This window comes from Ictidomys tridecemlineatus, chromosome 10, assembly GCF_052094955.1.
Source record: "Ictidomys tridecemlineatus isolate mIctTri1 chromosome 10, mIctTri1.hap1, whole genome shotgun sequence".
Lineage (NCBI taxonomy): Eukaryota > Metazoa > Chordata > Mammalia > Rodentia > Sciuridae > Ictidomys > Ictidomys tridecemlineatus.
Window position 1 is genome coordinate 16,102,832 of NC_135486.1, and position 27,509 is coordinate 16,130,340.

The 27,509-nt window shown below is 42.7% G+C and overlaps 1 protein-coding gene across 1 annotated transcript in view; it reads left to right on the forward strand.

Annotated features, from left to right (window-relative positions):
- Nucleotides 1-27,509, forward strand: part of C10H1orf21 (chromosome 10 C1orf21 homolog) — a 206,801-nt gene that overhangs the window by 149,169 nt on the left and 30,123 nt on the right. The gene's annotated exons all lie outside the window — the stretch shown is intronic.

The window sequence follows — 27,509 nt, forward strand, 5'->3', positions numbered from 1 at the left end:
GTCTGTGCCAGGCAGAGGCCCGATCAGTACTGCTGATGTCTGCACCAAAGTAGCCTCTCAGGTCCAAGCCCAGGGCTCTGATGCTGCTGCTTCTGTCACAGAAAGATCCTCATCAAAGTCCACTGCTCCAAGGAACTGTGCTGTACTATGATGCAGGAGTGAGTGCGCGTGTGTGTGCGCGCGCGCACACACACACACACACACACACATGCACAAACACCTGTTACCTTCCTATTCCAGACTCCTGGGCCAGAGCATCCTTCCTGTGTTCCTACACTGTTTTCCTCTGATGAAATCTCACATTCTGGCTTTACTCTCAAAATCAAGGGGGGAGGTATGAGGGAAAGAGGGTGCCTAGGATGGGGATGAGGCTTGACTAGGTTACAAGATCTGTGTGCAGAAGGCTCCCCTCCAAGGGAGGCATTCTCTGGAGCTAGCTAAATTAGCCTGTGGCAGGAAGAATAATTTCCCTAGCTGATGTGGTGCCTCTTGCAAATTATCACTGTGAGAAGCAGCACACTGGCCCTCCAGGCCATCTGGACACAGTAGACCCCTGAGGGGAACTCATGGCAGCCCCAGGCAAGGCCTCCTGCTAGGAAGAGATAAAGCTTGGCTGCTTCCTTTCTTCTTTGTTCCCAACTGTACCTTAGAGCTGCAAGAAATGTTATCCTAATGGGTGATTGCTCTCCTCCCTCACACCCGCCCCCCACACACAGGCATTCACAGTGTGCACAGTATAGATTCTCACAAGGTTTTGTTTGGCTTCTTGGCCAAATGAACAGAAGTATGGGGCGAGGCTGTGGGGTCATTCGAGGGTCCAACTTTCCAAAAGGACCCAAGGACCCTGCCGGTCACTGCTCCCTTGCCTGGTGGCCTGTGCTCCTTGGTTGTTAACAGCATCCCCAAACTCATTCTTCTTCCAGAGCAAAGGAGGGCCCAGCTCCTCTGCTGGTGAAGGCCCCTCTGTTCCAGAAGGCTTGGGTCTCATCTGGGCAGAGGTGAGGAACTTGCACCTCAGCCAGAGGTCAGGCCCATCCTAAGGAACGGAATGAAGCCAACCTCCCGGTTATTTAAAAACAAAACAGGAAGGAAGGAACCTTTCAGCACCATGGCTGGCGCGTTGGCTACTCATTCTTGTTTTCTGGCCTACCTAGTCCCATCAATACTTGAACCAGGAATTCTTATAGAACAATCCAGTGTCCTGGGGAAGAATGCAGGAGGGGGGACAGAATCAGACCTACTAATAGTAGACAGGGGACACCTGCAGAGTGGCTGGGCCCCATGCCACCAGGGCAGGGTAAAACATAGGCCACACTCACTCCTTAAAAACAAGACCTTTATTGTTAAGGAAGGAGGCTATATTGTTAAGGAAGGAGGAGGTGAATGGAAGACTGTCTTGGCTTAGAGAATCCGTTTCTATTTTTTGTCCAACTGAGTCACTTGTGATAAAAGCGGCCTGAGCATCACAAGACTTACTAACCTTTGTGTCATTTCCCCTCCCACACTGTTCCTGAAATGGCTATTTTTCCCCTATCAGTTTTTATCTGGCTCCAAACAATATATGGTTTCTCCTCATTGGCAAACATTACAGCGACTTAGGGATCATTGCTGGTTTGTTTGCATGCCTGTGAGCTGCCCTGGGCCCCCATTCTTGTCCTATCAGATCAAAATTCACAGTGTGTGTGTGTGTGTGTGTGTGTGTGTGTGTGTGTGTCCCAGCTCCTGACTCTCATGAATATCAATGGGGGCAGGGTGGTCATGAATTAATCATTGTTGTTCTTAGAGTGTTGGGTTAGTCTGAGATGCTCAGTTGAAAACACGATTCCCTTCAGGTTTTAATTTCTATTTAGAAAGTATTTAGATTGATTTTGGTGTTTTTGAGTATACATTAATTTTTAAAAGCAATTTTGTCTTAATTTAAAATCCTACCACCAGTAGCCACTGACCCTAGCCGTTGGAGTTTTGTACTGTTCATCCAATCCCTGTGATTTGGGCTTGCCTGTCAGATGTGAAGTGGGGAATTCCAGTCCTTAAAAGCCTTTGCTGAGATAAAGCCCTTGTTTTTTTATATTTTAATTCAGGCGTGTGTCTGTATACAGCATCTCCTATGTCCTGCTCTATCTGCTTGGTATTCAAGATGGTAAGAGCAAAGGGCAGCCAGCTACAGTATCCCTGGCCAGCTTTCCAAGGGCACCGGGCTCCTCCAGCGGTTCATCTCCTCTTGTTACCACTTCTCATTAATTCATTAGCAGCCCTAGAAGGAGGAGTCACTGCAGCTCTCTGTTTTGCACACCCACCAGCTCCCTGGACCATCACTCACCCGTGAGGAGACTTCACGGTGCATGTCGCAGAATATCGGCTCTTTAATGTTCAAGGCTCTTATGTCTTCTATGGCCCTGATTTGTGTGAGTGATGACTGCTAATGTCACTTGCAAGGCTTTCAGAGCATTCGTTCTTGGCCAGGTGACAAATTGCACTTTCTTTTATTTCCTTGTATAGTTACCAGAACATTTTTTAAAATGCCCATTTTACATGACAGGAATTCTGAAGTCAAAAGAGTCATAAACCATTAGGTCATGAGTAGTAAAAGCATCTAGGAATCTTATTTTTTAAATTTATTTATTTATTAAAATTTATTGCAATACTGAGGACTGAACCAAAGTATGCTCTATCACTGAGCTACATCCCCCGTCCTTTTTATTTATTTAAGACAGCATCTCTCTGACTTACTGAGACTGGTCTCAAACTTGTAATCCTCCTGCCTCAGTCTCTGGGATTACAGGTAGCATCTAGGAATCTTTAGGAAGAAGATTGAAGGTCAAATACAACCATCTGCCCTTCTCCAGCATCCCAACACAGGGACCATTGACTACTGACACCATCCAGGGTGAGAGGACAATCCAGGTTCACCGGGCTGCACCCTCTAGTTGTTGGGTCTCTGGAGTCAGGTCCTGTGGATGACCTTGGGCCAGGAAGTTCAGCTCTCCATTTCTTCCTCTGAAATGGAATTGTTGTGGGTGTTAAATCAGCCAATACACATCAAACTCTTTGGACTATACCTGGCAAGAGCTAAGTGCTCCATCACTGGGAGAAGCTAATGGTGGCTCTGTAGGCATAATCATGGGGTAGAAAAAAGAGGCAAGGCCCCCACCAAGCTGATTGAGGAGGAGTCCAAAATGGGCTGATACCTGATCCTCCGAACATGAAAATTAAGTTACCTCCTGTTTTATGAACTTGAGTTTCCTTCTATATAAAATGTGAATAAGGAGCTGGTTCGGTCCTTAGTACAGATTCACTGTCACAGGCTTATTTATTTTAAAGGTTGGCAAGAATTTGTGGAGATGTCTGGTACAGAGCAGATATGCATTAAACAATCAAAACACCATGATCAGTCACATTTTCCTCCTAGTTGAAGAAGCCCAAAGAGAAGAATATGTTTGCTTTGCCTTGGGAGGTAATACAGCACTCTACCTGTCCCACTGGTGTGTAATCGATATTAAATTATATGGGAGCGTACTTAAGGTTTGGAGCCTCCAGGAACCAAAGAAAGGACACACTGTACGCTTTTTGTAAACTTGAGATTCAGAATCTTTAAAGTCTTACTAGAAAGTATAAGAAGATTTGTATAAACCTCCATGATAGGAAAAACATACCGGGTCGTGTGAGCCTCGGGGAAAGGCACCCTGAATCTTCATGAGGCAATTCAGACTTTTTCATTTCATGTATTATATAGTAAACTCTGCTTGCTGGGAAATCTGAGCTTAAGAAAATCATTGTTTGGTGTGTCTTTTCTGCAGATGATGGAGTGGGGGGTGGGGACCAGACTCCTTTGCAGCCTTTCACCCCCAACACTTCAGGCGTGTCCCCAAAAGTAGGTTCTCTAGTGTAGTAGGTGTGATCTTGGGCCCACCACCCCAAAAAGCCAAGGCAAAGATGCCCCTATGAAATTAATTCTTCACTTTACCCTGAATAATTCTTTGATCATGGATTAATGAGATGGTGACTAATGGCAGCCCTTAAATTGCCTGTTTTAGTGAACAAATAGGAATTATTTTTAATTAGTGCTCCAATTGTCTATATGGAAATGACAGTCTCTGATGTGCTTTAGGGCCTTTGGAAAACAGTTTATTTTCTTAATTCTGTTAAGCTTCGCCCAAGCGCTCTTGATTACAATGCCATTTGTGTTCTCTGGGAGAACTCTTTTGCTAAGCAGAGACACATTTCCAGCCTTTGTGGAATAATCCAATTTTAGGGAAGAGCACCTTGACAAAGGCACTTACCATGTTTAGAATAAACTGCAGAGCAGGGGTTGGCCTAGCCCAAGGTGAGCCTCTCAGTGCCAGTAAGAAGGCGTGTCAATCGATTTCAGAACTGGTTCTCTCCCCAGCCCTCTGCTCTCCTTAAAGACATAATCACGTACAGCTCCTCCGCCCACCCCAAACACACACAACCAAGTTCATGGCTGCAAGGGTGAGGAAGGAGGAGGACACCTGCTAAACTTTACCCAGCCCCCTTGAGCAGACTACAGGCTCCTTCCTGGCCTGGTACATTCCTGGTAGGTGTTAGCTGGATGGCAGCAATACACTCAGTAATGAGATGAGGCCAAAATTGGGCATTTTAGGATCATGAGATATGAATGGTTGAAGGATGTAATCAGATCACATGACTTTCCCCCAAAACTTCACTCTAAGTGTTTGATCTCCTAAGTCCCTGAAAAATAACTTCTGTTTTGAAAAAAACAAAAAAACAAAAAAAGAACTACTTTTTAAGATAGATATGTTTTCTGAGTTTCTTTAAATAAGACCCTTTGGGGAATTTTTTTTTCCTATTAGTTTTCTTTTTATTAAAAAAAAATAAAAAAAAATCATCTAGGATCAGTTTTCACCCACCAAAAGTGCTTTGAGGTTTTCTTTTTTTAGTCTATATATCCAGAATAGTAGTTTCATCATTGCCAACTGAAAAAAAAAGGCCTGTGTGATGTGTGTGCTGCCGAGAGCTATTTCCAAGAACAAACTAAATGGTTCCAGAAAAGGAGAAACTCGTGTGGTTTCGTGGACAGTAGGAAAATCCAAAAGCTCTCAGATCTTCTAATCATTAGCAAAAATTATCTTCCACTTGGCGAATGGAAAGAAAAGATAACATTTAACTGAGTAATTTTCAAGGAAGGAACCATTTTCCTATAATAAAATGGAATTAGGCCGTTCACCTCCACCTCCACCTGCAGGGGGGTAGTCAGAGCTCTCCTGTCCCCTAGGAGTGCTCCCCTGAACTTGGATCAGCCCTGCACCACATTAGCTCCCGTCTGGACAGGTTATCAATCAGCACATGTTCCCGGGGTTTCCTTTGGTCAAGCGCTCCTTTAGCAACTGCATAAAATATCAGAGTAGCTGGTAAAGGCAAGGCCTCCATCTTCAGGATCTTCACCAGTCTGGGAGAAGCAATGGTGTGGTGGTCAGAGAATAACGAGGGTGACAGTGATACCTTAGTACCTGGCGTTCGTCTACACAGCGCCTTTCAACCCACACAAATGATTCTTCCTCGTTGCCTTTATGGAAGCAAGTACTAAAGGGCTGGAAACTTGTAACTGCTGGAATTAATTATCTTTATTCTTAAAAAAAACTTAAAAACTTCCTACTAAAATGGTTTTGTATGGAGCTAAGTAGAGTTCTACAACAAATAATTTTTAGGACACTAATGAAAGTTGAGAGAAGGGCATATATTTGTATGTGTCTTTCATTCCTCGTCATATGGCCTTGGGATAGTTCTATGTGTTGTTTGACCTTTGATGTGTTTAAATGCATCCCATTTTCTATTTTTGACTGGCTCATGTGGTTAAAATAGTGCAAATGCTTCTGAGCATCTCAACCTTCCTATTCTGTGTTTCCTGCATTGTGATTTATTTTCTCTGATGCCGATTCATTCATCCCTTCAACTATCTCTTGAGCAGCTATTCCAAGACAGATGCTGTTTAGGAAGTGAGAGTGTCAGCATCGTGATTTATCAACAAGTATTTAGGTAATTCAGTTTAATGGTGGAGCACGAGGGTGAGAACTAAGATTTCCTGATTGTTCATGTTTGGGTTCCACTAATTTGATTTTGTTCCTCCTTTACATCACACGTTCTATTAACTGCTGCGAGACACACATCTTTGCACCATCAATAATGCTGTAGAAACTGGGCCACCTTCTTTGCATTTAACACCTACATCTCATTATCTTTTAATTAAGTTCTTGGACATGCAAGTAGAGAGGGAAAACAATGGATTATTAATGCTTCCGCGGAGATATGAATGAACTGTACATGTAATGAATATAACTTATTTTTAAGTCTTTTTCTGCAGTATGACATTGTGTAGGTTAACAGTTTCCAGACTGTAGCTGAACAGATTTTAATTAAAAATTACAGCTCACCCTACCCCCCCCACACACACACATAATACCGGATACAGTTTAAACGCCAAATGGACAAAAACCCTAAAATTGTTCAACAGCACCCCCTAGCATACATAATTTTAGGCTGTCAGACTAGGAAGCAAATTCTAGTTGTCTTTTTCTGGAAAGTGTGTCTTTTTTATATGTCTGGTTATATGGCACATTCTTGGGATTACTTCTGAACTAAATGGCTGAAGGTAACCGTGAACAGAGGGTGCATCATAGAGCCAAATCATATTTCGTAAAAATATTTTCAGAATGATTTTACTTAACTCTGTCCATAGATTTATTTGACTATGTCTAGTTATTATTATTATATTTTTATCCTCTGTCCATTGCCTTTGCTTTGTTTGCACAGCTTAAGGAGGATTTTATGGTTTTTGGAGTAGTCGTCTAGGAAAGAAAAGAAATAGAGCAGAGGGAAATTCCTAAGATAGATTGGGGAAGTCCTCAATGTAGACACAGCATTTATGACTATCCTTGGTGAGTGTCCAAGACACAATCTCTGGGCCTTGTATTCTTGGGCAGGCTCTTTAACCACTTTGTGGCTCAGTTTTCTCCCCTGTAAAATGGGGTCATAGTAATGGTGGCGCCATCTGGAGCTGTTGCAGTTAATGCACACAGGGAATGTCCAGCCACCTTTCTATTATTGCACCAGGGACACTTAGATACGCTCATCTACAGCTTGGGTTCTAACATCAGAAAGACCTGAATTCAAACCCTCTGAGAGACTTCAGGCATGTTTCTGAAACTGTTTTCTCCTCTTAAAATGGTGATAATAAAAACTACTACATACAGTTGGAAAATTAAAAAATACACACACACACACACATACACAAAGTGCCTAGGATGAGGTGAAACAGGCCACACATGGCTGATGAGCTATGCAGAATAATAATAACAATCCTCTGGGATTAAGAGTACAGGAGGGCTGGGGATGTGGCTCAAGCGGTAGGGCGCTGGCCTGGCATGCGTGCGGCCCGGGTTCAATCCTCAGCACCACATACCAACAAAGATGTTGTGTCCGCCGAGAACTAAAAAATAAATATTAAAAAATTCTCTCTCTCTCTCTCTCTCTCTCTCTCTCTCTCTCTCTCTCTCTCTCTCTCTCTCCTCTCTCACTCTCTCTTAAAAAAAAATAAAATAAAATCCAGCTAGATGTTACTTTAAAAAAAAAAAAAAAAGAGTACAGGAGACAGCGATATCAACATTCTCCAAGCTGGAAAACAGGATAGAACCTGACTTAGCAAACTCAGGAAAGCCAGTTACACTGTACAGCCAACAGAAGGCTCAGAAATTGAAGGACATAGCACCAGGTGCCATTGGAAATGGAGAGGAAGGACCTAAAAACAAAGAGTATGGATTGGACGTCTGTTTAAAAAGCAGGTCCCCAGGATGTAGTCCCCATTCTTTTTTTAATATTTCTTTAGTTATACATGGACACAATATCTTTATTTTGTTTATTTATTTGTATGTGGTGCTGAGGATCAAACCCAGGGTCTCACACGGGCAAGGCGAGTGCTCTACCACTGAGCCACAACCCCAGCCCTGTGGTCCCCATTCTTACAGCCAGGCGCTATTAAATAGGGCGAGGAAACCAAACTGAAGTCAGATCTTAAGTGGAAATCCACATTCTGAACGCCAAGGCTCTCTGTCGTCTTCCCCACTGGACCTGCAGGAGTAGATTCTCCTGGTAGGCGGTGAGATGTGCCTTCTCTCTTCTGTTTCCCAGCCCAAGGTCGCCCCAAGCACACTGCCCGTGGAACTTACAGAACTAACTCCCAGCACTGAAGCCATGATCCACATGCCCACCTGAGCACACACAGCTGCCAGTCAGCTGTCCCCGGCTCCACGTGTAACTGGGAGCAGAGAGCCAGGGGTCCAGGACTCCCGTACAAGGAGGCACATGACCTGACTGTCCCACTGGCTTCCTAAAGGAGGTCTATTTCTGTTTGGGTATTCACTGGTTGCTTCTTCCTCCCAAGTTCCAAGCACACCCCTGGATATCTCCTGAGCGGTGTCTAGCACGTAGCGCGCGCTCAGTAATGCAGCCCCTGTGGCTCAGAGTGAGTCACCTTCAGAGTGTTTCACCCTCTTCCCACGGGGCACGCCATCCCCTAGCCCGTGACTCCTACCTACAGAAGTTCCTCAGGAGAGAGGGAGGAGCCCTCAATTATAGAGCGGGCTGTTGGGCTGGGTGTGGTTGAACACTTGCCTGGAGTGTGTCTGGTCCTGAGTTCTAATCCCAGCGACTCCGGTGACTGAGGGAGGAGGATCGTAAGTTCAAAGCCAGAGGCCCTAAGCAACTCAGTGAGACCCTGTCTCTAAGTAAAATACCAAAAGAGGGCTGAGGATGTGGCTCAGTGGTTAAGCACCCCTGGGTTCAATCCCTAGTACCTAAAATAAAAGTTCTATCCCCAGCACAGCAAAACAAACAAACAACAACAACAACAAACCAGTAATACGACCTTCAAATCCTTTAGTCTGTCCAGACATTAATTACCACTGATGTAGAAAGGACCACCCTACACCATCTTTAAAAGGTGTCTTTCTTGCTCCCAAACCTTACAACATTGAGACAAAAAAGTATTTCAGGGGAAGACTCTGAGGTTGACCTTGTTACTTTTCAGAACTGTATGTTTACCAGTACTTATTATATAAAAGGAACAGGATAATACATTGTGTAAACAAATAATAATATCTGAGAATTACTGATTACCCATCATATTCCAGGGACTTGCATTATCTTATTTAATCTCATTGTATGGAATAATAATGCTTAGGAGAGAGATTCTGTTGTCTCTGTTTTGTAGATTAAGAAATTGAGCAGCTGGGCTTATGACTCAGTGGTAGAGTGCTTGCTTAGCATGTGTGAGGCACTGGGTTCAATCCTCAGCACCACATTTAAAAAATAAACAAATAAAATAAAAATATTAAAACAAACCAAAAAAAAGAAATTGGCATGCCTGTAATTTCAACTATTTGGGAGGCTGAGGCAGGAGGATGGCAATTTTGAGGCCAGACTACGCAGCTTAGCAAGACCCACCTCAAAATAAAAAAGGACTAGAGATGTAGCTCAGTGTTAAGAGCGTTCACTTAACATGCATGAGGCTCTGAGAGTTTATTTCACTTAAAAATTCATCAACAATCAATGGCAGAGTCTAAGTTTTGATGATCTGGCCCCCTCCAGAGCCCTGGTTTTTTAGACTCTGCCATGAACCTCTCTTCTGAATGCTGGTCCTTCCCCGTCAGGTCATTAGGCTCTTTCTGATTCTTCCAGCTGATTTTGGCTTCTAGTCTGACTTTAATCTCTCTCTCTAGAAAATTCTGTGGGCCTTCTCCCTGTCAGGTGGATTATTAGCACTGAAGTCATAAACCAAGTGCCATATTTCCCTCGCAAAGTTTGTTTGCTCTGAGTTCTCCAAGTCCACAAGCAGGTCAAAGGCTCTGCAGATGAGACTCTGCTTGCTCAGGTGCTGCCCATCACACCTTATTAGTGCCATCCTTTCTCCACTTCAGCCAGGTCTACACGCCGCTGTTGGCCAGTGGATTGTGTGGCACACGAGTTGTTCTTGGAGATTAAGGACTGTGTGAACATGAGTAAATGTTTTAACAGATCTAGGAATATGAGTCTGTTTTCTCTTTAATGTGGATTTTGAAATACATAAAAATAAGGACAGAACATTTAATAGACTCGATGAAACAAATGAGAAAATGATTTTAAATGTTAGGAGAGACTGGAGCTGAGAACTCCCAATCCTTGTTCATTTTTTAAATTGAGGGAAAATAATATACCTAACGTGAAGTTTGCCATTTTGACCATGGGGGGGGTGTACAGTGCAGTGGCATTAAGTACATTTACCTTGTTGCAAAACCACGGCTGCCATCTAGTTCCAGAACTTTCTCATCTTGCATAACTGAAGCTCTATGTCCATGAATCACGTATCCCATTCATCCCTCCCCCACCCCCTGGCCACCCCCATTCTATTTGCCATGACTGACTGCTCTATGTTGCTGTGGGTTTTGCAAAAAGATTTTACATGAAATGATCAATATTATAAATGAGTTACAGGTGACTTTTATTGCCATTATGACCTAAAAGATTTAGAGTGAAAACATTGCAAAGATATGTGGAGTGAAATGGTGCATGTTAAGCGTTTTTTTTTTTTTCTTTCTCTCTCTCTCTTTGAAATTACTTAAGACATATTGGGAAAAAAAGATACCCTGAGGTTGTTATAAGTAAATTTAAAAGCAGTGGGACCTGTGCACCTGGATGAATGTTCTTTTTTTTTTTCTTTTGGGTGTTCTCCAGATTCTTTCTTTTATAATTGGTGCATTATAATTATGCTATTTAATAGTTAGACTCATCCCCCCCTTTTTTTTGGTACCCAAGATTGAACTCAGGGGCACTCAACCACTGAGCCACATCCCCAGCCCTTTTTTGTATTTTATTTAGAAACAGGGTTTCCCTGAGTTGCTTAGTGTCTCATTTTTGCTGAGGCTGGCTTTGAACTTGAGATCCTCCTGCCTCAGCCTCCCAAACCGATGGGAGTACAGGCGTGTGCCACCACCTGCGGCAAGACTCATTCCATTTTTATACTGGCACATAACGATTTGGTCACTCTCATTCTGACTGCTCTAGCTTGCTGCCTCCTCTCATGGGATCACAATGACAGTTTGAGTCACAACTGTAGTGAAAGTGCCATCCCTTCTTCCCCTGGAAATTCTCCAAACCCTTTGCCCATTTCCCAGGTTCATCTTCTGAGGTCCTCCCGCCCTGTCCAGGTCCAGCTCCATCTTGAGTGGAGCTAATGTTGCACGGCACAGAAGTGAAGGAGGGCGAAGGTTCCTTTACTCATTCCTCAAACGCGGCCACTGCTGCTAAGATGCTCTCGCTGCCTGTAAAGGGCTTGTGTTGTATGAGGCTGCTGCATCGGAAACAGCCCATCACAAGAAGAGACGGGTGTGCAAACTGAGTGACAGGTCAGGAACGCTGAGGGAGAAAGGGTTCCGCCCCACGTTCCTTCCTGATGTTCTCCTCTCGCCTCTCTTCGTAACCTGGTGGGGAGCACAGGCTATTTTCCCTGTTCACGTAGACTCTGGAAGATTCGGTTGTTCAGGTGATTGAGAAACAACAGAGCAGGCAGTGGTTCCTAGTTAGGATGCGGATGCAGCATCAAATAAATGGCCACTTCTTTCATTTCCATCCTCCGTGGAAGGGTGCGGCTTTTCTAGAGCATGGTGGAAGGTTCTTGTGCACACAGTTGAGTTCTGTGACTTGCCTCGTTTTGTCAGAGGCCTAATTTTCTCTTCTTTGGGAGGTTAAACAGGGGAATATTACTTTACCTCCAAGGGACGGTACTCTCCTGTCAAAGAAAATCACCAGAATGGACTACTAGATAAAATAAAATTTTGTACAAGACATGAAACTAGAAACTGGTCATGGCCAGGTGGTACATTTTTTTTTTTTTTTTTTTTTGGAGACGTGGACATAACAGTGAACTAAGGGTGGGACCAGGGCAAAACCACATGTCGTAAGGCCGAGCACAAGAAGCCAAGAATGGAGGGCTCTTTAACCCGGTCTTTAAAAAGCAGCATAATGACTATGCAGAGTCACCCATCCAAAACATTCCCTGGGATTGTAGTTCTCTGTTGACCATGTATAGAGGATATCTATCTGAAAGAAAAACTGCCACCTAATTATGTAAAGCCATTCTCTCCTGTCCAGTATAAAACAAGGAATTAGGCAGACATAGCAACAAGTCTTATATTTAAATGAGATTTAGATATACAGTGCTGGTGAGGGATGGGGGAACCTCTGGTTTATATTTCCAATTTGCCAATTTCCTTAGTGTAAGTTCTTCTGCCGAGGCTGAATTTAAACTGTTACCAGCTAACTTAGAAAATGCCTAAATATTTAATAATTGGCTCTCACTAGTAAGAATCAGCTCTAGCGTAACACTGGATGTGTGTCTTATTTAGTCAGCATAAATAACCCTGTAGAAAATTTGACTTTGAATGTCTCTGGAGAAGGCTGCTCTTAGCAGCTGTACTTGGTCCCCGTACCCCCTGTTTTTGACCTAGGGCACTCATCCCCTTATGTTGGCTGACCTTGACTTCTTTGGGGTTGAAAGGAGCAGTTACTGTTTCTCACCAGCGGCCTTTCCAGGGTTGGGGCCTGTGTCCTTAAAATTGGGGTTGCCAGCCAGAGACTGATCTCAACTTTAGATTTTGGAACATGAGCAGGGACTTGGAAAATGTGTGGCCCCACTCTGTCCCCCATCCTCTTTCTACATTGAAAGAGATGCAAACCCAGAGATCCTATCCCCTTTTGGCCCAAAACTCTCACTTTGGGCACACTGCATAAGTGGTCACCTCCTGGTTTCACCTGAAGGGTTTTATAGTTAAGCTTGCCAAAACACACTTCAGAGGATTTCTTTGGAAAAACAGGAAATCATCTTATATTCAGACCTAGGTGGCCCCATTATTCACGCAGTTTATTGGTTTGTTTTTGCCTTTTACTCGAGGAGGAAAAGAGCTTTTGCTGCAGGTGAGGGTCAAGGGATGAGGGAACAAGCAAACCCGACTCTGAAGACTAATTTTTCTGGTAGCACCCAGAAGGAGCGGAAGAAGAGAGGAAATGAGATGAGAGATCCAGAACCCGTTTTACACAAGGTAGACTCCGGAAGCTCAGGCTCATTATCTCAGCAGTGAAACCCTAATTGTAAAGAACCTCAGAGAGGAGAGAAATGGGAGCAAGTGACAGGCCACCGTGTCAGGCTGCAGTGTCCCCCATGGACCAAATTTGGGGGCACATGTATAGGAGAGCTTTTCTAGAAGGTTTAGAAACTCCTGGCTAAACACAGCCCCTTTGAAAGGATGTCAGGATTGATTCTCTTTGCAAAGTTTATAATGAAGTTATTTCTAGCAGCACATTTCTCTAAAAGGAGAGAGAGGAAAAAAAAAGAGTGGTGTTCACAGTTTATTGCCTGAACATATTTCCATTTTAAAGAGTTTTTCAACCCCCAAATCCAGCCACAGCCGGTCTGTACTTGGGAGACTTGGGCTAAGAGACCATTAATAATGAAACATGCCAAATTTGCTTACTGGCTGTCAAGACTGTGTATAGACATCTAGCAGCTGACTGTGTCCACACTGTAAATTAGTTATAGCACAACAGAACCGATGTTTGTATTAGCTGAAAAGCCAGGTGGGGAAGGACCATTAACACACCGACCCCCCCCTCCTTTACTCTGATAGGAAGCAGACAGCTGAATTCAAAATCAACCAGGACTCCCCACAAAAGGGCGGCAAGCGGGCACCCCCATACATACGTACCATTTGTACCTTTCTATGTATCAGTTTAAAATAAATTAAATTTTAAAAGTGCTGGAAAAAGAAATCATTTATTTTTTTACCAGTTTGAAATTTAAACCCATTATGTGAGAAAAATAAAAATAAATAAATAAGCATACTTAAAAAGTCATAATACATACAGAGATCATTTATCTTACATAAATCCACATGTACTAATAGAAAAAAATTGTACTAGAGAGAGGTCATGGGCAGGTGAATAAAGATGGGGAGACTGTTGCTTCCTTCCCAGCCAGTGCCCACTCTCTGGTGGGGACCCTCCACTCACCACCTGGACAGTGGCGGGCCCCTGACTGCCCAGCTGACCAGTGTTTCCCTAGGGTTCTGGTCTCTGGGGCTAACAGGACTGTCTTGCCTATCGGGTGGCAGAGTTGGAAGGATTGATCTGAAGTTGCCAAGGGGCTCGTGAAACCAGGATGCTAAGCAAAGATGAGGCGAGGGGGAGGGGGGTCACTGCCTGACTACCTGGGCCAGTCAGGCAGGCTCAGAGATCCCTCCCTGTTAGGTAAGTCAATAAATCCCTCTTCTGCTTGAGGTCGATCAAATTGAGTTTCTGGCTCTTTTCATCTAGAGAGTCCTAACAGACACAGATGGAGTTCTCAAAGCACTCTGACCTCACTTCTCACCCGATCCTGTCTCCTCATCCGCACTTCCCTGGAGAGTCCTCTCTGGTCTTTATTACCAACCACCTTCGGGTTCACCCCTCACAGCCACAGTCTATCAAAATGCCCAGCTAAAAAGCCTGCCCTTGTTTCCTCCCCAGGATTGTTGCAACCCACTCGCTCCCGCTGTGCAGAGTGATCTTTCTAGAACTCAGATCAGTCAGGTCCCCTGATTCTCTACCTAAAAACCTTCAGAGGCTCTCCCTTACTCCTAGAATAAAACCCAGAAGACTTAATTTGCCTTGCAGAGCCGGGGGCTGTGGCGAAGGCTCACAGCTGGGCTTCATCCCACCTCCCTTTGTGCCCTGGACTCTGCACCCAGCTCTGAGCCCAGGCGGCTTGTCTTTGTTTCATACTCGACGCCCCTCAGGTGTCCAAGCTGTCAGACCAGTGTCCCCTCTGTCTCCAGTGCTTTGCTGTGACAGTGTCCCCAACCCAATGCCTATGTGACTCAGCTCTCCCCTGTCCCACTGCTGCAGAAATCTATTTCTTCTAATTCATTCTGTTTGGGCCATCCAAGGGTAGGCCTTGAAGCTTGAGTTTTATTCACCTTAAAAAAAAAAAAGAAGAAGAAGAAAGAAAGAAAAATCACCTCTGCATCAATAATAGTATCGCTGTTCTTTTTCTTGCCCAGAAAACTGCCTTTACTTAGAATGTGTACTATTACCATCCCCTACTCCCCCATACATTCACTTGACCTCAAATTCTATCAACTTTTTTTTTTGTACTGTGGATTAAACCCAGGGGCACTTACCACTGAGCTACATCCCCAGCCCTGTTTATTTTTTTTCTTTTGAGACAGGGTCTCCCTAAGTTACTGAGCCTAGCCTTGAACTGGAAATCCTCCTGCCTCAGCCTCCCAAATCACTAGAATTACACATGTGCCCCACCACGCTCCGCACCAATTCTTATCATCGTTGAACCATTTGGATTTTGTTTCTCTGGCACTTAGAGTTGCTCCATGAGGACAGGGATCTCATTTGTCTTTTCCCTGTTGTCCCTCACAGCCAAGCAAGGTGCCTAGTGTGTAACGGGCACTCACTGATTCTCTCCACAGCTCCCTCTTCTCCATTCCCAGAGCGGCTATTTTATTAATATGAATGGTCTTCTGTTGTGCATGTTTTACATGATACGCAGCCCACGGAAGCAGGTGCTGCTTTTATCCCCACTTCATAGCCGAAGGCACTGGAGCACAGCAGTCAGGTAAGGTGCTCAAGGTCGTTCAAGTAGAGCGCTAAGGAGGCCTGACTCCAGAGCCCATTCTCTACCTACTCTGCAGGACCGCTCAGCTCAGCTGCTCAGAGGATCTCTCCAGATCACTGGCATTGCTTCCTGGTGGCTTTTCTGCTTCCATCTTTGAAACACAGTTCTGACGTTTTGTCAGAAGCTTCATAAATCCCCTCAGTGGCTTCTCCTTGTTTCAGAAGGAAATCCAAATTCTTGAGTCTAAGCTGCTTGGCGGCCCAGCCCTCTGCTCATCTCCATCCTCCCCTGCACCCCTGCAATCCCAGACTCTGGGTGGTCCTCAGTCCAGACTCTCCTTTCCCTGAAGTGTCCCCATTCATCCCCCTTCAAGACCCAACCTGCCTGGTTACCACTACAAGAAGTTTCCCTCCTTCCCAGAGTTGTTCCTGGTGCTTCCGCCATGTATTACTCTGTCCTTTAAAAACATCTGTTTCCTTTTTTATTTGTTCTTAGTGGGTGAGGATTGTATCTCTGACCTCCCAGCACTTTCTGGCACCTAAGTACCATTAAATAATGCTTTAGTGAAGAATGGACCCCTTAATTTCTCCAGTATGGTTTTCCACTAGTATTTAGTCATATGCTTTTGATTGTAAGCCATGAACCTGGTTTTAATATTGATTTGGCTGGAGAGGAGTGACTGTCACAGGTGGGATAGACTGAGTAACGATTATCCCTCCCCAAAGATGTTCATGTCATAATGCTCTAAGTCTATGAATGGGTTACCTTGCGTGACAAAAGGAACTTTGCAGATGTGATTAATTAAGGATCTTGAAATGGAGAGGGCTTCCTGAATTCTTCAGGTGGACCCAATATAATCACAAGAATTCTTTTAAGAGGGAGGCAGAAGGATCACAGTGAGAAAAGGAAGATATAAAGTTGGGAGCAGAGGTCTGAAGGAGAAATGCCAAGATGATGAGATGGAAGAACATGAGAATGAAGAAGCATGCCTTGTGCCAAGGTATGCAGCTTCTAGAAGCTGAAAAAGAAGGAGATATTCTCTCCTGGAGCATCCAGAGAGAAGATAGTCCTTCAAAGCAGTTTTAGACTTCTTACACTTCTTTCTGTGTCTGAGCCGTCATTTTGTGGCCATTTGTTAAGTTACCGTAAGCAAAGAATACAGACTTTGCCACCTTGGAACATGATGCTGCTGTAATAAGTACCTAAAAAATGTGATGAAGGCTTTGGAATTGGAAAGTGATCCGAGATTTGAGAATTTTTGAGGAAAATGATTTAAAAAAAAAAAAAAAGCTTAAATTGCTTTGAACAGACCACTCTGCTGGCAAGGGCTCAGAGAAAAGTGATGAGCATCGCATCGCAGATAAAATTCATATCAATTCGTCACAGACAGACCGTTGGTGGACACGTGGACCTAAGGCTGGTCACCAGGTCATACTTTGCAGTCCCAGTGACTTGGGAGGTGAGGCAGGAGGATGGCAGGTTCGAGGCCAGCCTAAGCAACTTAGTGAGACCTGTTTCAAAATAAAAAAATAATAAAGACTGGAGATGGAACTAGGTAGAAAAAAGAAATATGGAGGTGAAAGGCAGCATTCCCAAGAGATCTACAGGAATTGAGGAGTGTGTTGTTGGAAGGTGGGGAAGAGGTGATCCTTGTGATACAGAAGCAAAGGGCTGAGCTGAACCTCTTCTCAGCTGTATGGAAAGCAGAACTTGTAAGCAATGAACTTGAATCTTTGGCTGAGATTCCCAGCCTGACTACTTCTTGCTGCTTATAGAAAAATCTGAGAGGAAAGAAATAAATTGAGGAAACAACTATTATGTAAAAAGGAACCATCACTCTATGGTTTGGGAACTTCTTGTTCTATCCACATTGCAGAAGACACTGAGAACTAGGAAACTATTAGGAAAGTGTGCTCTGGATAGAAGGCCAAGGGTGTGGCTGGATAACCCTTTGCTAATTCCTGGGAAGGATCGAAAGGTCAACGTGTTTAGTCACACAGATGGCTCTCTGAATAGATTAGGCATGTGATTTATGAATTTACTCAGGCATCCCAGTAAAAGCCAAGAATAGGGATGTGTTGGTTATCCACGAAAATATGTGGAGGAACCTTTTGTCTAGTGGAGTGAATTCCCATGACAAATGCAGAAGACCCAGGAATTCTTTTTTTTTTTTTTTGTACTGGTGATTGAACCTAGGGGGAGCACTTAACCACTGAGCCAAGTCCCCAGCTCTTTTTATTTTTTAATTTTGTGACAGAGTCTTAATAAGTTGCTGAGGATGGCTTTGAACTTGCGATTCTCCTGCCTTAGTCCCCTGAGTCACTGGGATTACAGGCCTGCACCTCCACACCCGGCCAAGCTCATGGATTCTTGAGGATGTTAGACCATCAGAAAATGCCCTTTTGAACTGAAGGGAACCGAAAGGATTATGTGAAAGAAAATTGTCTTATTCCAAAATTCTACAGGCAGGAAACAAACTGATGAAATTACTCAGCTGCAAACATGTGCTACCCTTCAGGAAGAAAGAGTGACTACAGAGACAGAATTGCAAACCCAGAAGGCAGAGTCCCAAGTCACAGAGAATTATTCCCAGACCTTGAAGCCTAATGGAGTTTGCCCAGTTTTGGAATTGTTTGGATTGGTGATCCCTTGTTTTTTTTTTTTTTTTTTTCTCTTTTTCTTCTCTTTTGAATGAGAATACTTACAGCTGTCATTTTATGCATATCCACCATTGTATTTTGGAAGCAGATAACTTGCTATCTAGTTCCACCAGTTCATAGATGGAGAGGAGTTCTACTGTAAGGTGGATTGTAGCCAGAGCTTCAGCCAGTTGAATTTAAATGACGTGGATAATGAGACTTACAACTTTGGAGCTGATGGGACTTGGGTGGATTTGAATCTTAAGTAGATGCCATAATGGGTTGAGAATTGGAGAGATCTTGGGATGGGTAAATATATTTTGCATGTGGAATGGGTGTAGCTCTTTGGGAAACAGAGGGCACACTGTGATGAGAAGCACAATAACATCTCCAAAGATGGCCACATCCAAATCCATGGAACCCATAGATACGGTTCTTGATGTGGTAAAAGGGATGTTGCAGAATTGATTAAATGAAAAATCTTAATATTATCTTGAATTATGTGGACAGACCCACTGTAGCCTCAAGGGTCCTTATAAGAAGGATCCTCTTATGAGTATCAGAGTTAGAGATAGAAGACTGATGCAGAGGTTGGAAAAGAGAAAAGTGCTACACTCTGGTTTTGAAGATAGAGAAGAGGACCATGAGCCAAGAATATAGGTGGTATCTAGAACCTAGGAAAGTCAAGGAAACAGATTGTCTCCTAGCACCTCCATGAAGTTTTATAGTCCTGTGGACCAGTTTTTGATCTGACTTCCAGAAGTGTGAGATAATAAATGTGTGTTGTTTTAAGCCACTAAATTTGTGTTAATATATTACTGCAGCAATAGGAAACTAATACATCAGATTCAGTTTGGGGGTTAAAGATAGTTGTGGGTATGTCCAGACAGATGAGGAGGGCTGGATTCTGAGTTTAAACTTTGCCTGGTGTATACAACATAGCGAATGCAAGAAGAAAGATCATGCCTTCATGAAAAACTGGATTGTTTAATTTTGTTTTTTAGCTTTGACATTTGCAGTTTCTCTATGTAGTGAGAAAAACCCAAGATTTTGGTTTACCATGGAAAATATTTAGCAATTCTATACAAATGGTAGCTTTTTATTTGTTAAAATATTTAATGCATATAAATGATACATTTTTATGCTACTATTTTGTCAACTTCGATCAAATATACTTTGTTTTTTTTTTCTTCTAGCTCTGTTTTTACTCACTCCAGAAGTCTAGTTTTACAGCATGATAATTCTGTGCTCCTCATATCTTAAATGCAATCTTCCGGGCACCTGGAGGCAGGCATAGTTGACAGTTGAATTCTTAAGACCACATTGCTCTTGTTACTATGGAATATGGTGAATGTGATTTCCATTCTCAAATATTTGTGCTTTTTGGATGGTTGGAAAGGAAAAAATGAGAAGTGGAGAAACCAAGGTGTGTGTTTGTGGGGGGGCGTGTAATCTTTTGGAGTATAAACTATAGATTTTGTTGTGTTCAGGTTGCATTTAGCATAATTCACTAATGCTAACCACAATGGTCAGCTAACCAGGTAGTTTTAGCCTATTTTGAATTCTAACCTCCAAATGGCATTTTGTCTCAGTTTAAACCTTCGGTAAAGGTTTTCTTTTGTATTCCTAATGAAACACATATGTGTCAATATAAATAAGATACTTGGCAGAGTTGGACATCAGACCACACAGAAGGAAGGGCTGTGTGATCACTATTAAGTAGTTCTGGCATCATACTTTTTAAAAAAAAAATTAAGATGATGGTGGCTACTAGGGATGTGTATTAATATTCTAGCTCTCCTGTCAAATACATAGTCAGATTGTGTTTTCCCCGTTCTTGAATTTAGTAATCCTGTGACATACTTGGGTCAAGTCAATAGGAGCATGTAACCTTCGCTCCACTCCAGCCAGAGTGACCTTGAAAGCACAGGATGACACGGGGCCTGAGTGCTCTGGGACTGGGGTGAGCAGAGCTCCTGCAGCCTGCATTAGACCTGGATGGTGGATGTGCTCCCTTGAACTCCTGACGCGGGAGCAGCTTTTCTGCTCCTAGTGTCAGGATTCTGGGGAATCTCCCTTATCCTTACTAATAGAAGCCTCTTGGGCAAAAATTGAATATGATTCCTCCAAATTCACTGATTTTCTTCATGTGTGTAATATTTCTTTGAGAAACTCGAAGAGATAGCATTTTTTCAGAATATCCTTAACTTACAATTCCCAGCAGAACTTGTAACATGATTGCTTATTTCTATTAATTACTGACATCATGACTTAATGACTTTGTTCTAGATGTGTTGGTGTGCAATTAAATCTGTTCTGAGCAATTTCTTAACACCTCCATTTAGTTTTTGAAGATTCTTTTAAATTTTTTCCAGTCTACTTTGAGAAACAACTATGTGAAAAATATTAGTTGCTTTAAACACTGATTTGCCTCACTTTATATTGTTTGATATAAATTGAGATGCACAGCATGATATAAAACACTCTTTCATTTTATAGAAAAAAAAAAGATTTCTAAAAAGCTCAGATTTTTCATCATGACTAAATAATTCTAACAAAGTTCTAATAATTCTAATAATCTTCATGGACAAGTAATTATCAAGTGTTGACTTCACCTAATGATAATGGCCCACGGTACTAGCTACATCTGGAGGTGGGGACCTAGGTCAGTGGTAAAGTCCTTGCCTCACATGCACCAGGCCCTGGGTTGAATCCCCAGCACCGCTTTTATTCTATGGCTGCATCTGGTGGCTTGGGCATTTCCATTTACAAACATCCAGTGAAGGCAGCTCATATAATCACCAGCTTTTGGAAAGACAGAATTTAAAGTTCTTTGCACTTGAAAGCGACCACATCCAATCTCATGTTAATAGCACTTGAAAAATCACATGCACAATGTCAAATGAGATTGTTTTCCTTGTGATTACATCCTAGGGGTTTCTCCGTAAAAGCTGAAAGGATTATTTATTTTATATCCAAATGTGTTCCTGTTTTTAAAATGCGTGTATATACTCTCAAATCTCCTGATTATGCTTACCATAGTATTTACTTTATCTAGTTTTCATGTACTTTCTGAAATGCAGTGGTTCAAATACACACACATACACACACACAGAGTCATGAGTAGGGCAAACCCTTTGAGAGTTTCCATTTCATGCCTTTGTGTCCTTTCTCTGCGTGTAGATCTTATTAGCAGTCCCAGGAGCTGTTATTTGTACTTCAGCCCTGACTACTTTTCTGACCCCGGGGATTCTGTGTCAGACAGAACTTCCTACCGTTGGGCCCAGAAGGAGAACATGAGATTTCCCCACCAGGCCTCCAACTCAAGACCAACTAGGAAAGGGAACCTGGCTGAGCTCCTGCTCCTCAGTCCTCTCGCCCTGAGATGAAAGAGGCCAAGAAGTGAGAGGAGAGAAGTTGCATCCCTCCCAAACAGAGAAGCTGCTCTCTGCCCCCGGCATTGCCTCCTTGAGAACGGAGGAGGAGAGGTTCCCGGGATGTGTCAGGAAGCGAAGCCAGGGACGCCTCCTGGTAGGCTCCCTTTCCCACAGTGGCTTTCAGCAGCAGCATGAACACAGTCAGTCTGTCTTCAGCATCGCAGAAACTACGTCGGGAGTAATAAGTTTACTCTGACATGACAAGTGTACTCTGTTCACAAAGAAATGAAGTGATTCCAAGCAAAGGAACAATGTGTTCGGTTTGCTGTTTCAATAAGCCCATCATTAACTGAGAGTAGGGTGCCAGCAATTTTGAAAACTAGATGCTTTTTCCAACTGTCAGAGCCCCGTAAGTGTGAAAATCCAAGGGGTTGCTGCTTTGGCAAGCCTCCTGTGGACCTGAGGCAACTCTGTGGAACCCCAGGGCTCAGCTTGAAAACTGCTCTGCAGACCAGCAAATGGGGGAAATCCGAAATGCAATAGAAGTTCTGGAACGTTTTAAAGGATCACCTAGGACTCTTGTTTAAATTGCGGGTTCCTGGGCCTCAGTCACAGAGACCCATGCTCAGGGTGCCTGGAGGGAAGCCTGAGAATGTGCATTTTTATCAGCCTTCCAGATGGTTCTGACACAAGTGTGGGTGGACCATGAAAAATAACCTGCCCTTTTCGACGGGCTTCATCTTAGTCCCTGTGGTTGCCGGTTTATTTTAGATAGAGTACTTAGTTTACAAAGGTCACATACCATCAAAACCGTTTTTGTCTTGCCAAGGGAAACAATCTCTTAGTCACCTCTTCCATCTCCCCATTGAATTCTCTTTTCCTATTCCTGGAGCAGCTCAGCTGTCACGTGGCTCTCAGCCCCCCCTCCACTGGGTCTGCTCCATCTCAGCTGCTTCTAGGGGTAACCTCATGTCTCCACCGCTCCCACCAGTGACCTCCGTCTCCTTCTTCCTCCAGCCCTGCTGGCTTGCTGCTGCTTCTCCTTTTTAAAAATGTCTTATTGATATTTACCTTTGCACCTACTGCGGATCCAACCCAGACACCTCGCATGTGCTAAGCAGGTGAGCTACCACCAAGCTACACTCACAGCCTTGTTCTTTTTTTGTTTGTTTGTTTTTTAAAGTAGGCAGATGTCTCTAAACCTCCCTTTCCCCCAACAAAACATTCCCCAAATAGAAGTTAAATGATGTTTATAATCAAATATTAAACTGACTTCTTTTCAGAAGTGCAGCCAGCCAGCAAATATACAAACCCTCCCATGTAGTAAGGTGCCAGGTGTTTGAGATACACAGAAATATAAGAATGAGCCTTTGAGAAATCACATTTTACAACCAAAGCCAACACTGAGACCCCACTACCTACCTACCCAATGGCCATCATCAAAAAGACGACACCAAGTGCTAATGCAGGGGACGGGGAGAAGCTGGAATCCTCACGCATTGTTGGAGGGGTGAAGTGCTGCAGCCCCTTTGGACAACAGTTTGCCAATATCTTAAATAGTGAAACGTAAACTTACTATGGAATCCAGCATTTCTGCTCCTAGGAATCTGCTCGAGAGAAATGAAAACCTGTCTGTCTGCACAAAGACTTGCATGTGAATGTCTACCAGCAGCATTATTCATAACAGCCCAAACTGAAAATAGTCCAAATGCCCGTCAAGTGATGGAAAGGAGAATAAAAGGTGGTATATTAGTACATTGGGATGTTATTTAGCAATTAAATGAAATACTGATCCATGGTACAACAAACTTAAGAAATATTACGCTAGGGCTGGGGATGTAGCCCTGTGGCAGAGTGCTTGCCCAGCATCAAGGAGACCGAGTTCAATCCTCAGTACTGAGAAAAAAATACATGCTAAGTGAAATGCCAGATGCAAAGGGCTACATATCGTATGGTTCCATTTATATGAATCTGGAAATGCAGATTCACTGCGATAGACAGCAGGTCTATAGTTTGTCTGGATCTGCAGATAAGAACAGGGATTAACTGCAACTGGTTATGAGAAAGGCAGCTTCTGGGAATGATCGCTTTGAAACTAGATGGTAGAGAAGATCACAGAGCTCTACATTGACCAGAGTTGTTTAATTGTACCATTATAAGGGGGAAATCCTATGGGAGAAAAAATTTTACCCCAGTAAAGTTATTAAACTTTTTTAAAAGTAAGGTAAACAGCATAATTAAATAATCAGGGGTTTTTTCCTATGCAAATAGAGACACACTATGGTCAAAGTGTGGTCTGCAACAATTTATTTTTGTCATTAACCTCCAGTGGGGAATTCTACATGCTAATAAACATGAATGTTAGCATAGCGTAGCAAATAAATATATGCTATGCTATATTGACACATTTCAAAGCTGTAGAAAAAAAGAGGAGATGTGATTCATGTGACTATTCAGATGCATCTGGCACTGAAATGTGTTGTAATTTAAGGAGAATTTTATATATAATAAATGCCAGTAATTCAAATTGAAAAAAAATATATATATATATATATATATATATATATATATATATATAGTCTGCAGACCCTTGGGTTCCCTAAGGAGCTATTTGCCTTTTTCATTGTGTGACATCTGTACTAGTGGTACAATAGCAGCAGTAGATAAGCTGCTGGTATCTCAGTCGAGGCAGTGGCATGAAACCTTGTTAGTATTTGCTATGATTTGATTGTGCTTTGCCTCCAAAAGGTTCATGAGCTGGAGGCCTGGCCCTTAGTGTGGCATGTTGAGAGATAGTAGAACCTTTAAGAGGTGGGGCTCAGTATGAGGGAAGAGGTCATTAGGGTCATTAGGTTGCTGGGGCACTGACCTCTGAAGAGACTAATGCTGGTCTCAGGAAGTTATGTAACTGTCTTGAGAGTGGGCTGTTATGAAGCATGCACACTTGGCTCCTTCTGCACAGAGCTATTTCCCTTTCTGTTTCTCCATCATGTTGTCTTGCACCCAATGGGTCCTCACCAGAGGCAGAACAGATGGGCTGCCTGATCTTGGACTTTCGGCCTCAAACTAAACTAAATAAACCTATTTTTAAAATACAATACTCAGCTTCAGGTATTTTGTTACAGCAATAGAAAACAGACAAATATAGTAGTCATTGTATTCACCACTACCATGGACTCATAGCGGAAAAATATAGACTATTTTCATTTCAGAATGGCCTTGATGAAACAGTACAAATTATTTAGTTTTATTAGTTTTAGTAGATCTGGAGGGCTTGGATGCATCTTTTTGATAGTCTATGTGATAAAATGGGAAATACACAGAATGCATTTCCTCAATGTACCAAGTAAGATGGTTATTATGAGGAAAGCACGTGTACAGTTGATTGGGTTGTCAGCTAAACTAGCAGTCCCTTTTTATATATATATATATAGATGTCATTCCTACTTAAAAAAAAAAATCCTAAAAGATAAATCCCTGATATTCAGACCTGGGGATTTGGCTAATCATTTTCTCAAAAATGAATGAAGAGAGCCTGTCAGTTTCAATTAAATAATTGACAGTCCTTGTTGCCAGTGATAAAAGTCAAATAGTAAACCCACAAGTAGAATTTTGGAAAATTTTTATATCCACCATCATGAGCTTGACAGCGGCAGTCAAGAATTTTCTGATAAGATGAACAGTGGTACCAATAAATGAAAAAAATTCATATTGTGTAATGAAATGCGTCAGAATTTGAAGATTATAGGTAAAAGGGCTTTTATACTAAAAAGTTAGACAACCACTGCCTTGGTGGAGAACAGCTTGGACCCAAATCCCAGTCCCTCCACTTAGCACCGGTTGCTCTCAGAGGAGTATTACACATCCCCAGGCCTTGGCTTGCTTTTTTATAAACTGGGGACAGCGAAGGTACCTCTCTCAGAGGGGTATTGTAGGAAGAAAATGAGTTTATATATAAATACTTATGAACACTAAAGCAATACATGTGTCAAAATTTGAAGATGTAAATCATTTAGAATAGTGCCTGACTTGTAGTATGTGTTCAGTGTGACTGTTAGTTTTGGTGAATGAAAAATGAATACATTAACATACTTTACATTCAAACAGAGATATGGAAAAATGAACACATTATAAATGCATAATAGAAATATTTTGTAATTGTGTGTGTATGTGTGTGTTTCAGCTGGGGCTTTGCTTCTCTGGTCCTGGGAGTACATACCTGTGAATGACGCAGTGCTGAGGACCAGGCGGTCCTCTCTCCTGACTGTCCACTGAGCCACTGCTGTCTGGGAAATTTTTTCTTTACTTAACAACTACACAATAGGTATTCAAGGAAGATTTGATGAGGCATGTAATTATAAAGGGTACAGTTTAATCAACTAAATAAAAATAGATTACAATTGTATATCACTTAGATTCTTAGAGTTAAGAATACAAGTCTTCTTTCCTGTCATCGAAGTTTTGAAAATTTTGGTATCATCCTTTAAGCTCACAGAGTTTGGGAGATGGGCTGTGGATGCAGCTCAGTGGTTGAGCACTTGTTTAGTATATGCCAGGCCCTGGATTTGGTCCTCAGTACCATGAAAAAATAAAAATAGTTTGGAGATTGGGTGAATAGAGAAAAAGGGATCAGGGTCTACCATCTCACACGGACCCATTTTCGGAATTGAACCTAAGAGGACAGACAGTTTAAGGGAGAAAATATCCAACTTGGAAGGACATTTGTCCTCAGCCCTGCAGGGAGACTACATTTGAGCTATTTTCATCTTTTTAAAAAGAAATCAATAATTTGTTGATATTGTCATTCAGTCTGCCAATATCTGCTAAGCACCTTCCATGAAGAGCTGGGCATCCCGGCCCCCTGTGGTGGGTGAAGAGGGTCAGGCCCTACCCTTCTAGAGCTAGTGCAATGATAGTTTTCCAATTTCTTCCACCTGTTTTGTAAAAGACAAGATAGTTCATTACATCAGCAGCAGAGGAAGCAGTATGTATTTCACACTTCATAAATGCTCCTGAAAACATCGTTAAGTTTAATGTAAGGTTAGGAAGATAGGAGACACGACAAGAGAATTATGGTAGTTTCTTTTCCTAGAAAAACATAAACAAAATTACCACATGTTTTAGAGAGCTGCAGATAAGCTCATGTTTGATGATAAATAACAACCACAGCATAAAAGTCATTGGAACTTCATTGGCATAACGACCTTCGGGTTGTCTTGGGAGAAATAGGAAGGTAAAAGAGTCCATTTGGGGACATCCGTTCTACTTGTCATCTCACGTTCCTCCACATGTGATGATGTGGAGCTGGCCCACAGCAGTTTTTATTCCTCCCCAGAGACGGGGTCTTAAATCATGGCCGTATCTCGAGTTCCTTGAATATCTGTTGTCACCTGTTTCCGAGGGTCAGAACAGTCTTTGCTTTTAGTAGGTGGGTAAGCTTTGTAAGGAAATTTGAAGTACTTTGAACATTTCCCAACAGAAGAGCCATGTAGTCGAGGTAGTGTGCTTCCTGATACGTGGCACTTTATGATCTGAGAGTATCTCTCTGCCACATGGCTGGTATACTGAGAATAAAGAAATCAGATAAGGTAAAAAGCCAAAGAAATGCTTCTTGAATACAGTCTAGAATTGCATTTTATTAATTCAGCCAAGTTCAATCCCACTACTTGTTGTGGGGTGAAAAGAGTCGTTATTTTTAGTTGTGTTCTTGGCCTTGTCACAGCTGGGGACTTGTACAAAGTTGATGTCCCTGTAACTACAGTTTGTCTTTCACCAATAAAACACACTGAAGTCCATTCACCTGGCCAGTGACCCCGATTCTCC